The sequence below is a fragment of the Rhamphochromis sp. 'chilingali' genome (assembly GCF_963969265.1).
Source record: "Rhamphochromis sp. 'chilingali' genome assembly, chromosome: 21".
NCBI lineage: Eukaryota > Metazoa > Chordata > Actinopteri > Cichliformes > Cichlidae > Rhamphochromis > Rhamphochromis sp. 'chilingali'.
This window is the reverse complement of record NC_137949.1, coordinates 18,191,351-18,206,122: the sequence shown is the minus strand read 5'-3', so window position 1 is coordinate 18,206,122 and position 14,772 is coordinate 18,191,351. Positions and strand designations below refer to the sequence as shown.

The 14,772-nt window shown below is 41.2% G+C and overlaps 1 protein-coding gene across 5 annotated transcripts in view; it reads right to left on the bottom strand.

Moving 5' to 3' along the window:
• slc8a3 (solute carrier family 8 member 3) overlaps positions 1–8,409 on the bottom strand; it is a 134,618-nt gene extending 126,209 nt beyond the window's left edge. For 3 of the 5 annotated variants that reach the window (XM_080871387.1, XM_080871390.1, XM_080871391.1), the window contains exon 1: positions 7,480–8,409. The gene's annotated coding sequence lies outside the window, so the exon portion shown is untranslated. Of the gene's footprint in view, positions 1–4,410; positions 6,032–7,479 lie in introns of those variants that run through there. The other 2 variants (XM_080871389.1, XM_080871388.1) reach the window with 2 other exon arrangements.
• Between the last annotated feature and the right edge of the window lie 6,363 nt (positions 8,410–14,772).

Sequence of the window (14,772 nt, the reverse complement as noted above, 5' to 3'; positions counted from 1 at the left end):
TGTGTGCAAGCGTTGATAAGATCAATTCATCTATTCTGGAATAAATTATCCTTAATATCTCTAATTTAATGGTTCACAGGCATAAATAATTGCATCACTTGCAAGACTATAATGTCTTTTTGAGAGATCATAACCTCAATAACATCCACAGAGATGAGTCTTTTTAGAGGTGATACAGAGGCGATCTCAGCTCGATATAACAATCCTCTGATGTTAATGTTAAAAAAAAAAGACGTTGATTGCAGCACAGCACACTGATCTGGAGGACAGAAAATGGGATGACAGCAAACGGCAGCAGAAGCTGGAGACAAGGAACTTAAATTTAACTGAATCAGCAGCGCCATTTATATGGATTGGAGCCAGCTATGCAATCCCTGTGAGAACCAACAGCGCTGAGCACAAACAAAACCAACAGGAGAATAATTGAGTGACAAAGTTATAACTTAGCGAGAGAAAATTTGAATTTAAAAACTCAGGTTTTTGCCTTTGTTTGGACCTGGACACTGATGAGAGTAAACTTGGGGGGCAATTAAATAAAATATGTGTGCATTCCCCTTGTTAGTGCTATAAATCTCTAATAACACGTACTAACCATTTAATTTAAAAATGTGAAAATGGTCAAACTGACAAGCAGGTATTAAAGAGCTGCTGAAGCCACTGAGAAAGGCTTAAGGAGATGCTTCTTCCTGTTTTAAAATCAAGAGCAGTACTGCTGAGCTGCTAGCTTCTCCTTGTCTTTTTATTGCATGGTGACAAGCTGAGGTGGAGGGGTAAAAACTGCAATGAAGCACACAGGATTTAAGATTGCAGGGTCAGCCTCTCTGCATGATACATGTTGGGAATGGCAATAATTAATTCACACTGCTGTTTCCATAAAGAAATAAAAGCTGATTTGAATGAACAGTTATACCAAAAAAAATTTAAAAGTTTTAAGTTTTATTCATTATGTCGCATTACCTCTACTTTTAATAACACTGTGCATGCTTTAGGAACAGGCACAGACAGGCCAGGTGAGTTTCACACCTGGCCTCTTGCAGTGGGGCCATGCTGTTGTAATGCATGCACGGTGTGCTTTTGCGCTGCTAAAGTAGTCAAAGCTTCCCCTGATAAAGATGTCAAATTCAAAATCTCTCTGATCAGACCATATTTAACCTTTTATTTAACCTGCCACCATAAATGAGACACAGCGGAAGCATTTTTGGAAAATGTTTATGCATGTTTTTCTCTTTCAGTGAAAGAGTTTTAACTTGTATTTGTGATGCAGTGATGAACTGTGTTCATTGGCGCTGCTTTTGGGTGATTTCCACAACAGAACGTTGGCTGTTTTTAAAGACGCGCCATCTGAAATCCCAAAAATTAAGTCCACTTTGTTTTGCAATAGAAATTTTTAAGGATTCTGTGAGTTTTGTTAAATTAAATGATTCTGTACTTGTTAAACTGTCATTCTTTGTCAAATACCACACAGCCTGGCTGCTGCTATACCCTGCCCTGCTATTAGACCCCTTTGCAAATGTAAATTCAAACCTTACAAAGACAACTTGTTTCAGATTCCCAAAACAGTTTTTAGCCTTTTAGATGTCACCAGATTTCCTGTTTTATTTTAATGATTTTATATACTTTAACCCTTTAAGACCTACCATAGAACCAAGTCCGCCAGAGCTTATATTATATTTTTACATGTTGTGGAGCCATTTTTGGGAGCATTTCAAGTTGCTATACATCAATACAACCATTACAGCCTAAATTTTAATAATATGCATGCATTAAGTGCATAGTAATTACATAAATTGCAAAAAAGTGCAATAAACTATAAAAAAATTGAAAATCATTTTTGTTTTTTTAACATATATTTCTAGTTAGAGAAATTTAAGAGGCTTATCCCTCAAAACTGTAAATACAAAAAAGTTGCACAAACTAGTTTCCCACCACAGGAAATTTATTTTGAGTGTCTTTATAGTTTTATTTTTGAAATACACCAATTTCTATACACTGCAGGAAAAACGAAAATAAATATTATACTGCAAATTTGCAAAAAAGCAGCATATGCATCAAAATAAACTATTTCCAGCAGTGCAATATGAGTCCTAAGCATCCCAGAAACGACACAGAAAGTCATAAAGTCAAACATAACTTTTAAAAACACCAGGCCTTGATGGCCTTGATGGGAAAAAACTACATTTCCACGAAAATGACGTCACTTCCGGTTTCGGGCAGGTCATGGCGGACATGCGATAGTTCGTGCTGATGGACGTAGGAAGTGTTATGAACAGCTGATCGGATCGGCAAAGCCTGTTTCTGGAATATTATGTTTTTGTTGCTGCAAGTGCTTTTTATGCAGTTTTTGCAAAACTATATGTGGAAGGAAACTGTGACCTAGGACAAGCTGATGGCATAAGATGTAAGTACAACTCCTCCGGTTTCATATGCAAAAAAAATTATTGCGCTAGCTCATGTGGTTGCAGTGCTACCAGGATTTAAAAATAGTTACGCAAAACGGAGCATGTCCGCTCTGGCCGGTTTTAAAGGGTTAATTAAATCCCCGAAAACTCCTTTCCATTTGGCTATGCAGTCTTTCACAGAGAGATGAAGCCCACTCATCTTTACCTCTTAAACGCTCAGGCTCTCTGGGATGATTTTTATACCTTGTCTTGTTACCTATTAACCTGCTTTGTTGTGAAATGTTCCACCAGGTCTGACAGTCTTTTGTTGCACTTCTGCAATCTATTTTTTTAAAATGTGCTGCTTGCTCAAATTTGCCCTAAGCACATATTTTTTTTAAAAGAAATAACGATAGAGTTTCAGCATTTGATACTCCGTCTGTGTTATTTTCAGTTAACAGACTTTAAATAATTTGAAATCCGCACACTGTTTTTGCTGTGTATCATCTTCTATTGTGTCAACTCAAAACAGGTCATGAATTTAAAAAGTACATTGCCTGTCCAACTTATTACTATAATAACTCCTGTGGGAAATATATTATCTGCTAAATGCTGCATTATATATCATCGCTGTTTATCTCCAGCGTTGTGCTGAACAGGTAGAGCGCAGCTGGTTCTCTGAGCTTTTTCACTCAAATCAGCTGAAAATTACACTGCAAGAGCTGTGCAGATTACACCGCTCTTATGGGGTAATTTTCAACACTTTCAAAACGATAAAACCAGATCACGACCAACAAAAAAGGGGTAAAACGCTGGTGTGATGATTAGCACTGTCGCCTCACAGCAAGAAGGTCCTTGCCTTTCTGTGTGGAGTTTGAATGTTCTGGCCAGGCCTGTCTGGGTTCTCACTGGGTACTCTGGCTTCTTTGCAAGGCCAGAGGTTAACTGGTGATTCTAAATTGGCCGTGGTTATGAGTGTGAATGGTTGTTGGCCCCACGACAAATTGGCGACCTGTCCAGGGTGTACCCGACCTCTCAGCTTGTGACAGCTGGTGTGAGTCTCCAGCCCCACTATGACCTTGAATAGTTGGGTTGCGGTCACGTGGTTCTGATGACGTGCGGAGGCAGCGCGATTTTTGAGTGGAGGGCGGAAGTAAACATGGAGGACACTGTGGAGAGTCAGGAGAGCAGCTATTGTGCAACTTTAGACCCCGTTTCTCGGGAGAGATATAAACAGATAGTTAAAAAATATATCGGACGTGATCCGTATTCTTTGAAAATGTCCGAATACACCACAGAAGTAAAGGATTTGCCTACTATCGAGGCTGTGGATATCACCAACTACTTGGTCCTCCAGACTTCTTACTACACTAGGCAGCAAATGAAAACTTTCAAGAGTCTGGAGGCGTACAATTTTTTTGTCAGCGGGTGGGTCCACAACCTTGGAACAAAACGTCTCCGTGATGGATACAGTTTGGTGTTTGCAAGGGTGAGTGTTTGTTCTTATATTGCTTTATCTTAAACACGCTAACAGTTAGCGGTAGCGGCTTTAACGTCAACAAACATGCCACATCCTTAGGACTTCGTTAGAGTGACAGTTGTTTGTTTCAAGGTAAACCATTCTCAGCGGTCTAACGAGACACCTCTGAAGACTTGGGTAATTGCAAAGGAGGATGGAGAAGTGATTGCAGCTGTATGGCAGGGTTAGTAGCCTGTTCTCCACTGTCACTAGGCTCAAATCCGGGCTCTCAGCCGTCTGTTGCATATCCAAAATCGCCTCTGCACATCGATGCTGTTCTGCCTTAAGCTTCATTCTTTTCTCTCGTTTGAGAACTGATTCCGATCTGGGTTTTCGTTCGTAGCCGAGATTGACCGTCGGAGCCCAGTCCTCCGACTCTTCGTCATCCAAAGCACTTGGGCAGCCTATAGTCCCAATCAAGTCAATATTAGACTACTAACTTAAAAGCACTAAGTAAACGAGAATTTAACGACAACCTAATGCTAATAAGTTCGTTTGCAAACATAACATTACCTCTGACGAAGTGGTCGCTGCAGACACGGGCATTGGCAGACTCTGCTCCTCCCGACTGTAAACGTAAATTTAAAATCCATTTTTTCCTACGTTTTTCGGTTAGAATTTTCCATTTTTCTCCTCTTCGTTGGGCTATTTTTGGTACCCTAAAATACCGTTTATCAGTTTCTCTGGTCGACCTACTGGAGCATCCGTAAACACAACAGGACATAGGCATTTTGCGTACTGTCTGTCTGTGATTTTGCGATTATCTTTTTCACTTCCGACCGCCAGTCAAATTTCGCGCTTTACGTCGACGTCACGTCTACGTCAAATGAAACCTAGCTATTGGATAAGCAGAAGAAGACAGATGGATGGACCAAAGCAAGAACAGACGGGCCCTGCAGAGTTAACTGATAATTTGCTGTTGATTTATTGCTACAAATGACGCCTTTCATTCATTGCAGTTAATATAAAATTATTGATTCTAGCTGCTTCCAATGAGCTGTGATCCCCTATGATTTTAACACTTTGCTGTCATTTCCTGCAGCTTTAATTGAGGCAGCGGCACTCTTGTGCCTCCAAGTGTAATGTGTGTGGAAGGGGAGTGATGAAAAACACTCAAATGTGTTCAGTCACTCTGCCTTGGATAAACAGAGGTAAAACAAAATGGCAAACAAGCCAAATACCCACGAATCCAAGAGCAAACTACCAGGCTGACAGAGAGGTTTTAAAGATATAATGCCATACAGTGACACTGGACACAGAGAGTCAATTGCTTGGTAACTGCCTCCTGTCTTATCCCATTAGACTTATAAATTTCACAAGCTGAATAAAATCATGCTCGGAAGAAATATTTCAGCTGTAAACCATAGTCGTGCTCATTTTCATGCCTCCCAAAAGACAAATAATAAACACTTGTACTTTTCTAAGCTGTAGATTTTGCCGTTTTAAGGGCACAGTCATTCCTTATGCATGTAAAAATTCCTTCCTCGCATTTGCAGCCCTAAAAGCGAGGAGCTGATTGATTGACTCACTGACTGACTAACCGAAGACACAAAAGTACATAATCTTAAGGAATAAAGTAAAGTTCATTACAGTAATTACATTAAGCACTCAGAGAGACTGTTCAGGTGTATGACCCCGCGAGGATTTTGTTTTTGAAATATTGATTTTCTATCTTCACACAAATTGCATTCGGGGGCTGTTAAGCAGTGGAGATTTAACCATCCCATTACTCTACGTGCGTCACCATTAGAACCGTGACCCCTAAATTAGGAGCTACACAGAACAATTTGCATACTAATTACTGTTTTAAGGATTGTATTTTGCATTGTGAATGCAGGGGCATTTAATCGAGGCCGTTCAGCAACTCCCGGAAATGTGCTAAAAATGAACAGATAAGACCAAGTTATTAACATATGCTGGACATTAGCATAGGAACCACATCACAAGTGACATTTCTAAATTAAGGCTAAAGATCAGATTTGACGTTTTCCAATTAAATCCAACAGTGACCTCTTCAGCCACAAACAGTTAAGAGTGGAAACATTTCAACTCCATTCACACAACTTTGAAACACTTTTTACTTCAAGAAAATGAAGTTCAAGTGATATTCTGAATATGCAGAGTTCTTTGTGTATGTATATAATTGAACTTGATGGTGAAAAATCCAAACGTCTGATCTACATATGCCAAACACATTTAATAGACGAGGCACTAATCTAGATAATTAACAACAAATATTGAGTCATACTATTGTTGCTACTGCAGATTAAATGCAAACAGATTGTTGGCTTCATTTTGAGGAGATTTTAAGCTGAAACCTACAGGCCTGAAAACCAAACAGAGACTACTATCAAAGGACAACAACAGCATAGCATAAAACTGATTTCATTTTGCTAAGATTAGGCAGTCCTGTCAACTTTTAGCAACAACCTTTAGCAAAAGTTGTCTAAAACATGAACTGAAAGTGTTACAGATATTTATTATCTGTAATGGGGAGCCTCCAGTTAATCAGCACACAGGCCAGTGTTGCATAAAAATCATCATTTCAGTGTTTTTTGTTCTTCTTGTTAAAGCTTCTAAAAATGTCAATTTGTTGCTTTCCTTAAATTGAACAGAATATATTTGTTAGTTTTATTTTGAGCTTTTTCTTAGATGTCAAATCCGTTTTTTAGTAAACAATTTGTGGATTATAAAACAGTTTTTAAAAAGTATCCAAGTATACCATGCGGGGTTTAACAGAGAAATGCACATTTTCTTATCATGTGCATCATATAGTAATCACTGTGCACCCCCTTCTATATGTCCTGACAGATGCAGATAGCATTATGGACGAGACAGTTGCTCTTTCTCTATTTTGGGAAGAGGGGTCTTGTTTAAGGAGGCTATCTGAGATCCGTGAAACATGGACTCAGCAGACAGGGAGCCGCAGCTGTTGCTGATTAATCATCAGAAGGCCGTTTCGCTCTCCGTACCAGTGTCAGTACTACCTGAGGGGGGAATCCCTGCTGGAGAGACTATAGGCCCGCAGTTTAACTTATAGTGTGCATGCAGGCCTGGGCTGCACATGTCTAGGAGACACTCGTCTTCAGATATTAACTCCCAATTGAGACACAGCGTACAGGAGAATCCGGGATATAAACGTAAACATAAAAGCACATACGTGAAACTGGAAGTCCAGGTGTTCAGCCAATCACCAGCAATGATGAGCTCGGCAAGCTGTAACAACCGGTATCCTTCAGTTGCGTTGCCAGACGCCAATTATTTTAATGGCACACCCATTAGAGTGTATCACGAATCCATTTCAGTCCGTTGCAATGGATCATATCTGCACAATCACGAGGAGCAGTGTGAGCGGACAGACAGGTTAAAGCCTGGGCAGAATGAAGCGCTCCGGAGTGACAGACCGCATCCAGCTATCGCCTGTTTTTGCATCTTAAAACGCATGTAATGTGATTCGTGTTCAGCAGCATATTATATTTAAAATTATGTCTTCTGCATACCAAGTTGCCCTCCATGTCACGAAGACTAGGTTCTATAGACATACCTGCGAGTTTGAATCATGCCTTATTCATTGTAACCTACCTGGATTTGTATTCCGGGGAGTTTAGCGACTGCGAAATAGCTCCTGTCCGCCCCCTTTATTATTGTTTTACCGCGCAGATCAGCCTGCCAACAGTCTCAAAATAACCTCGCTGTTTGGATCTCTTTAGTCTAACGTGCTCCTCGGACCAAAATCCCCCAGTGATGCCGCTGTCTCGGTCTCCAGCCTGCTCGAGATTGGCGATTGGATCAAACTGGTCAGAGGTGATCGCCTTTGGTCTTCTTCTGCCTTGGCGCCCTCCTGCCCAGATCCTCCCCGTCTGACGGATTGACCGGGTCGCAAAGCTGTCAGTGACAAGGGAGGAGGAGGAGGAGGGGGGTGGTCAGTATTTTAAGGTTGCAGCCTTGGTGGAGATGGATCCTCTTAGCCTGTCCGCACGGCTCTCCCTCCTCCTGCAAGCCGTGAATCAGCGCTCTCCTCCTCCTCTCTCGGCTGCGGTAGCGCAAGAAATCTGTGATGTAGCTGTTAGAGACACTGGCGTAAAGCTCCCCGCCTGCTGTCTTCGCTACAGATGTGACATCGTGTGTTCATGGAAAGCTCAGCTGTGCATCCAGCTCTCTGAGTTGCCAGGGCTCTCTGCTGGACTTGGCGCACCATCGGAATGACCGCGGTGTGTCTCCTGTGCGCTCCCCTCAAAGTCAGTTTCTGCAGCTTGCAGTAAAAGCTGGAGACGAGCGTGCCGTCCTCGCGTGAGTAATATTTAAAAAATTTGTATAGTTGTCAATATTAGAACCACTCTCACGCGACGATGGTGTGAAATGGTTGCGCCCTACAGCCCTCCGCCCCCCATTTCTAAAAGTCACACAGACAGACTCGGTTAGGCGCGCAACTACGTCACCATCAGCTGAGAGAAGAAACCTGCAACACAAACCGTGAATCTCTTCCAGACCCACAGTCCGCTGCTGCTAAGAATGAGAGGAAGGGGATAATCGAGAGGTAGGAAATCACAAAGGTTTTGACACAAAAACTGATTGCTGTTTTTTCCTGTTTGTTTTTCTTTTTATTAGTTCTTTAGACCATTTGTTAACTCTAGGAAATACAATATGCCACAGAAGCGAGATGAAAATTACTCTGGCTGGCTACATCCCACAGATACTAATTATTATTATTATTATTATTATTTGGTATTCCTACAGAAATAACGCGCGGATACGCTGGATACGTGTATATGATACGATGGACTAATCTTAACAATTTCTTTCCATCTTATGAGCATTATTATATAACCTACAATGGCTGTAGGCATGCACTTAAAGAGCCAACTTAAAGTACCAGCAAACATTAAAGGCCCAACACATCAGCACACGTGTTTTACTCACACAAACTCTTAACTTACTTTGTTATGTCATGATGGCTGATCTCAAAGACGAAGTTATCAGCCAATGCTTCCCAGCTTGGTTAGTAGAAGCTACAGCTGAATCCAAGCAGGGCAAGTGACAAAAATGGCAGTTCCCCTAGGTGCCACTAGAGGCTGCCTGCAAAAGGGAGTCAATCCTCCTGGATTATCATGTTAAAAATGGCTACCTCTACATCATTCAGAAAAGTTGTGGGGTGAGGGGAATTAGTTTTATAACTCTTCCACCAGAAGGACTGAGTCAGTCAGATATCTGTGTTGAGTGACAGGTGTCCTTACCAGGCAGTTAGAACCATTCGTTAGAGCCATGGCAGCAAGACGGCAATCAAGTGTTTTCTGTAACTGACACAGACTCTTTCATACTGCTGTGGAGGAATTTTGGCCCACTATTATTATTATTATTATTATTATTATTATTATTATTATTATTACTATTAAATAACAATTATTCCATAATTGTTTTAAATCAGCCACACTGGAGGGCCTCTCTAGTATTACAGGCTTTCTAAGGTCATTCCAAAGCATCTCAATATGATATATTCCAGACTTTGACCAGGCCACTTCAAAACCTTCATTCTGTTGTTTTGGAGTCACTCAGAGGTGGACTTGGAGTGGTGGACATCAATCCATCTTCTACCAACTATCTAAGTCCGGGTCGTGGAGGCAGCAGTTTACGCAGAGATGTCAAGACCTCCTTCTTCCTGACCACCTCCTCGAGCTCCCTTAGTACAGTTAATTATGATTTGTGAAATAATGACATTAAAATTTGCTCCAAAAGTAACCAACAACTTAATCTCTGTCAAGAGGTCCAATTCAGTGACTCAGTTTAGCAGCCATCTGTTGCCTAAAGACACCTGTGTTCGAAGTGGCAAATATTCATTAACACAAATAAAACGTGTGAGATTTAAAATACAATACTTTTTTGAAGCTGTCTGCTGTCTTCTTAATTCTTGTTGGCGTTTTAGCATGGGTATCTATAAAAAACAAGCCTCAAGTGGCCATTGGATGAACTGCATGTTCAGTGACGACATGGTGCTTCTTGTTGTTATTTATTATGTTTCATATCAGGCGACAGAAGCTTTTTCATAAGAGTCTTTGTTGGACGTTTATAATACAGAAGTCCCTGAAAAATAAGCAATAAATTGATGGCGCCACAATCTGTCGTTCCTGCTAGTTAAACCCACATTTGATGCATTATATTGTCATCAGGCAGCGGTACAATCAATCACACAAGTTGTCAACATACAAATTATATCCAGGTGGCTGTGGCTCAGGAGGCAGAGCAGGTCATTCACTAAGCAGAAAGCACTTTGAGTGCTCAGTAAGAGTAGAAAATAGTATAATATAATTACTATTCCACTTCCATTTACCACCCTAATTAGTATCAGCATTAGGGATAAAGGCTGCCTTTAGAGGTGTAACATTAGAATAGGATATATTCTATTAATGATCTTGAGAAAATCAGATGGAGTACATGAAAACATACTGAATGTGTCAGGGCACAAAAGGTGTAATTTAACTATAAGTAACAAAACAACAGGGCAAAAAAAGCTTTTATATCATGTTTGTACTTATATTGGATGCATGTGTTTATAAATGTATCAAATCACCAAGGAATTAGAAATATTAAAACATATAACATCAAAAATGAGTACTAATACATATAATTCTTTCATAAAAGGAAACTCATTCAAGTTATTTGAATATGGTTACCATCAACAAGGGATCACTTGGTGGTCCTGCTGAACACATTCTCAATGATCTCTCATCAGCTCTTCTGTGTTGTTGTGCCCATTGTTTAGTTGCATTGCACAACCCGATGATCTCTATCTCCAGTTATATGCATTACTAGTCAATAAGAGCTTCGCTGGGCACACAGTCCTTGATGCAGCACAATCACCCTGCTGACGAGACAGACGAAGCCCCAGAGACGGGAGCAAAGCAGGAGGATGTTGACACCACCACCACCTCTAATTATAGCATCATACAGGCCTGAGGCACTGTGAGGGAGGGGGAAAAATCCTTAAACTCCCAGAGCAAACCAAACTGTATGTAAAATTAATTCCGGTATTTAAGTCTTTTAAAATAATTAGCAGTTAATCAATAATGAATAATTATTCCCCTGTCTAGAAACAACACGGATAGACTCTTACTGCAGCATGCAGAGTCCCTCTCTGTTGGGACGGAGCCTGTATGCAAAGCAGGAAAAATCAATTGGATCCGATTTTAATTACATAGTCCGGCACTGTGGTACAGAATCTCATTAGCCTCTTCAGATTTCCATGCTTGTTGAATTCAAGTCTGAGATTCAAAAACAATCACTCCCCAAATGGACAGACTGTGTTTTTGTGTGCGTGCGTCTGTGTGTGAGGAGTGCGGAGGTAAAGAGGGGGAGGGGTGCTATGATGAGCCAATCTGTCCAGGTAGTCCAAACCACTAGCACTCCCCCATCCTCCACTCCTCTACATGCAATGCTGTAATTAGTATGGAGACTACAGTTGGATTTTTAATGAAGTTTTCTTATCTGCAGGAAAAAGGGTGGAGGCTGAGAATACACTGGACATACTGGTGGTGCTTAAGTGTACCTGCACCCAGCATGCATCACATGATTGGAATTCAATGCCTGCTCTTGCCCCTCTCATCAAAGTCCTCAATGCATTTAGTGATGATTAATGGATTATACACCAGGCCTGCTTGTGCTACCCACTGAGAGGAGCAGCACTTACAAGGGGGAGGGTGGCTTGATGGTCTTAGCTCTGAAAACTGACTGCTGACATTGATTCTCAGAATAAGGCAACTTTTCTCCAGCTCCTCCTTGCTAATTTCTCTCTTCACTGTTTTACCACAAGAAGCTTGACAACGGCATGCCACACCACGCAGGAGCACCAGCAGCAGTGGGGAATAAAACAGCATAGCAGGAGAGAATAGTGCTGCACTTGCATTTTCTGATTCGTAATTTCACTCTCTCTCTCTGTGCTGCACTCGGCACTTGCTGATAATTTGTAGGATTGAGATGCAACAACTTTGCCCACCCAGGCAAAGGCACTGTGGGAGCGGCCAGAGAGAGAAACAGGAGGGAGCGGTCATCAGGAACGTTAACATCAACATCACCCCCTAGGCGACGTCCACTTACAATAGGTGGTAATGAACGGTGAACCTGTGAAACAAGAAAGGTAGAGAGTCACCTTGCATCAGGATCGCAGGGATGGCAGTCACTCTGAAGACTTAAAAGATGCATGGAGTGTGATTTAAATCAAAATATGGCTAGGCTGAAGGGTCATTTGGTTTTCACTGCTTAGCTAAATGGCTGTCTGGCATTATACATTAGTTTTAGTGTTATCTACCATGTAGACATTTGATTGTAGCATTTGTAATGTCATGAGAAACCTGTGACCACATCTGGTAGCCCCTTCTATCCTTGAGATGAGCTGACACACACTACCACCACCCAGGATGTATCAGAAGAAGATCTATCATCTAATTCTGAAGAAGTGCTTTTACTGCGTTGGCAGTTTGTTTGGGATCATTCCCCATGAAAAAATTAGGTCAGTTGACAGTTAGTTCATTTCAGATAGTATTGCATGGTGGATTAAAATCTGATTGTACTATTCTGTGTTCATAATTCCATCAATTTTGACCTCCTTCGTGCATGACGATGACTTGAACAAAAAATTTAGAATTTGGATTCATCACTCCATAAGACCTGCTGTCTGAGATTTTCAGTCAAGTTCTTGTGTAATTTGGCACACCTCAGCTTTTTCTCCACACTTGGTTTCTTGAGAGCTACCACCATCCACTGAGACCTCTGAGGTCCAGGATTCAGATGAGGCTTCGGTGAACAGTAGATGGATCAACCAATGGGGAAGATCAACCTCTCCTATGTCCTTTGTCAGTTTTGTTTGATTGTTTTGTTTTTCTTAAGGACGTGACTTTAAGACATAGTTCATCTGCTGTAGATAATTTTTAGGCCTGGCACTTTTTCTTTGTCCTTCTAGTTCCCTGGACCCTGCTGAGATATGCCGAGTTTTCAGCTAATGGCTGTCTGGGACAAAACAAAAATCTATTTTATGCCCAGCAAAGTGTTATCTTTGGCATTTCCCATATATTCAGCTCAAGAAATGGGAACAAATCACACCATAGGGCGACCAGCATTTTTATTCCGCATCTATGCTTACAAATAACAGTAGATTGCTGTACAAAATGTGCTGCAAGAATTTGCTCAAATGTTTGAATATGTTTGCCATATAAATATACTCACAATGTTGTAGTCCCAGAAGGAAAAATCCTAATATAGTAGAACAGCTCACACCTCCACTGCACTAGAAGTATTTTCTTCTTTTTGTGGCATCTAGCCAAACACCATCACCTTTATCCCATCATCCAGACATACATGCTTTGGCTTGATTAGGTGGGGATGCACATAATCAAATTGAGAGGACGAGCTGGTTATTTTTTCTATAATGCAATAAAAGCTTTACCACTGTGCACCAATAAATCCTCTCCTCAAATAAAAACCTGACAGTCCATAAATTTGTACTGAGTGCAGATAGAGAGGAACCACTAAGCTTTCCCAAATATATGATAAATGCACTTTTACTTCAGTATTTGCTCACATAGTGTAGCCTGTCTATGAAGAGTGCCACCTCCGCAGCTGCAGCTATTGGAGCTGAGCATTCAGTGGTTCACTGGTCCGGAATATATTTGCAGGGGAAGATGGGTGAGTGAGGGATACCCGCACCGACTCCATTACATCAGAGGGACGGTGCACAGAAGACGAGTGTAGGACACTGGACTCCACATTCATCTACTCGTCTCCCTTGTGCCTTATGGTGCTGAATGAAAGACAGAAGGACAGGATGGAGGGTGGAGCATCAAAAGTACGGGATGGCGATATGAAGGAAGACCGGATGAGACACAGATCAAGGCGGAGAGGTCAGTTCGACTGAGGGACTTAGCGTCACATCGCCCGGGCCCCTGTGCCCCACAGCCACATCTCCATGGCAACTTGTGGCCCCTGCCTCGGTCGCGGGGAGAGTGGAAGTGACGGCGGCGATCTGTGCGTGTTCCGTCTGGCTCATTATGTGGCGAATGAAGTGAAACAGCCAGGGGGTGCATTTGTTCTGCGTGGACTACCCCCTCAGCTGCCAAGCGTCTGTCTATTTATAGAAATGAAAGAAAAAGAGAGAAAGCGGGCCTAAATAAAATAAGCACAAGGGCCATTTCTCGACTCACTTTTCCTCCTCTCTTCCCCCTCCTCCAGGTAGTAAAAGTCTCTATTTTCTGCATCTCTCTGAGACTCAGAAGGGTGATGAAGGCTCTCCCTAACTAAAGACCGTTTTCATATTTGATAAAACTCTGTTATTTTCCTTTAATGTATAAAATTTCACAGATAAAACATAGAAAATCCTGAAACTACAAACTGATACTGACTGGAGTCTAATACCAGGCATCATCATGAAACAAAGTTTAAGTTTAAGTTTAATAATTGAGTTATTAACATTTTAACTGATAGATGACTGAATTTAGACAGAAAAATCAATGTTTCTTTAAAATATATAACTCTATATTGATATATTACAGTGAAAGCCTTGTATCTGTGATGATATGCACAAGTTATTCTTCCATGATGTTAATTATTTTTCCCCCAGCCAGGAAGAATATTCAAATCCTCAGTCAATTATAATACAGAGGACAATAGACAGTTAGCGAGTGACTACCCTACTAAAAAGGACATAGGCATGCAGGAGGGGTTTCCACAAGTACTAACTAAACTGGCCTTTTTGAACTTATTGCAGAGAAAATGGTGCCGAAATCAAATGAGTGCAATACAGATGTGTGCAGTTCTTTGTTTGTTTTGCATGAACAAATTTCTGCAAATCTCAATGAATTGAAATAACAAGAGCAAAGCAAAATTCCTCCA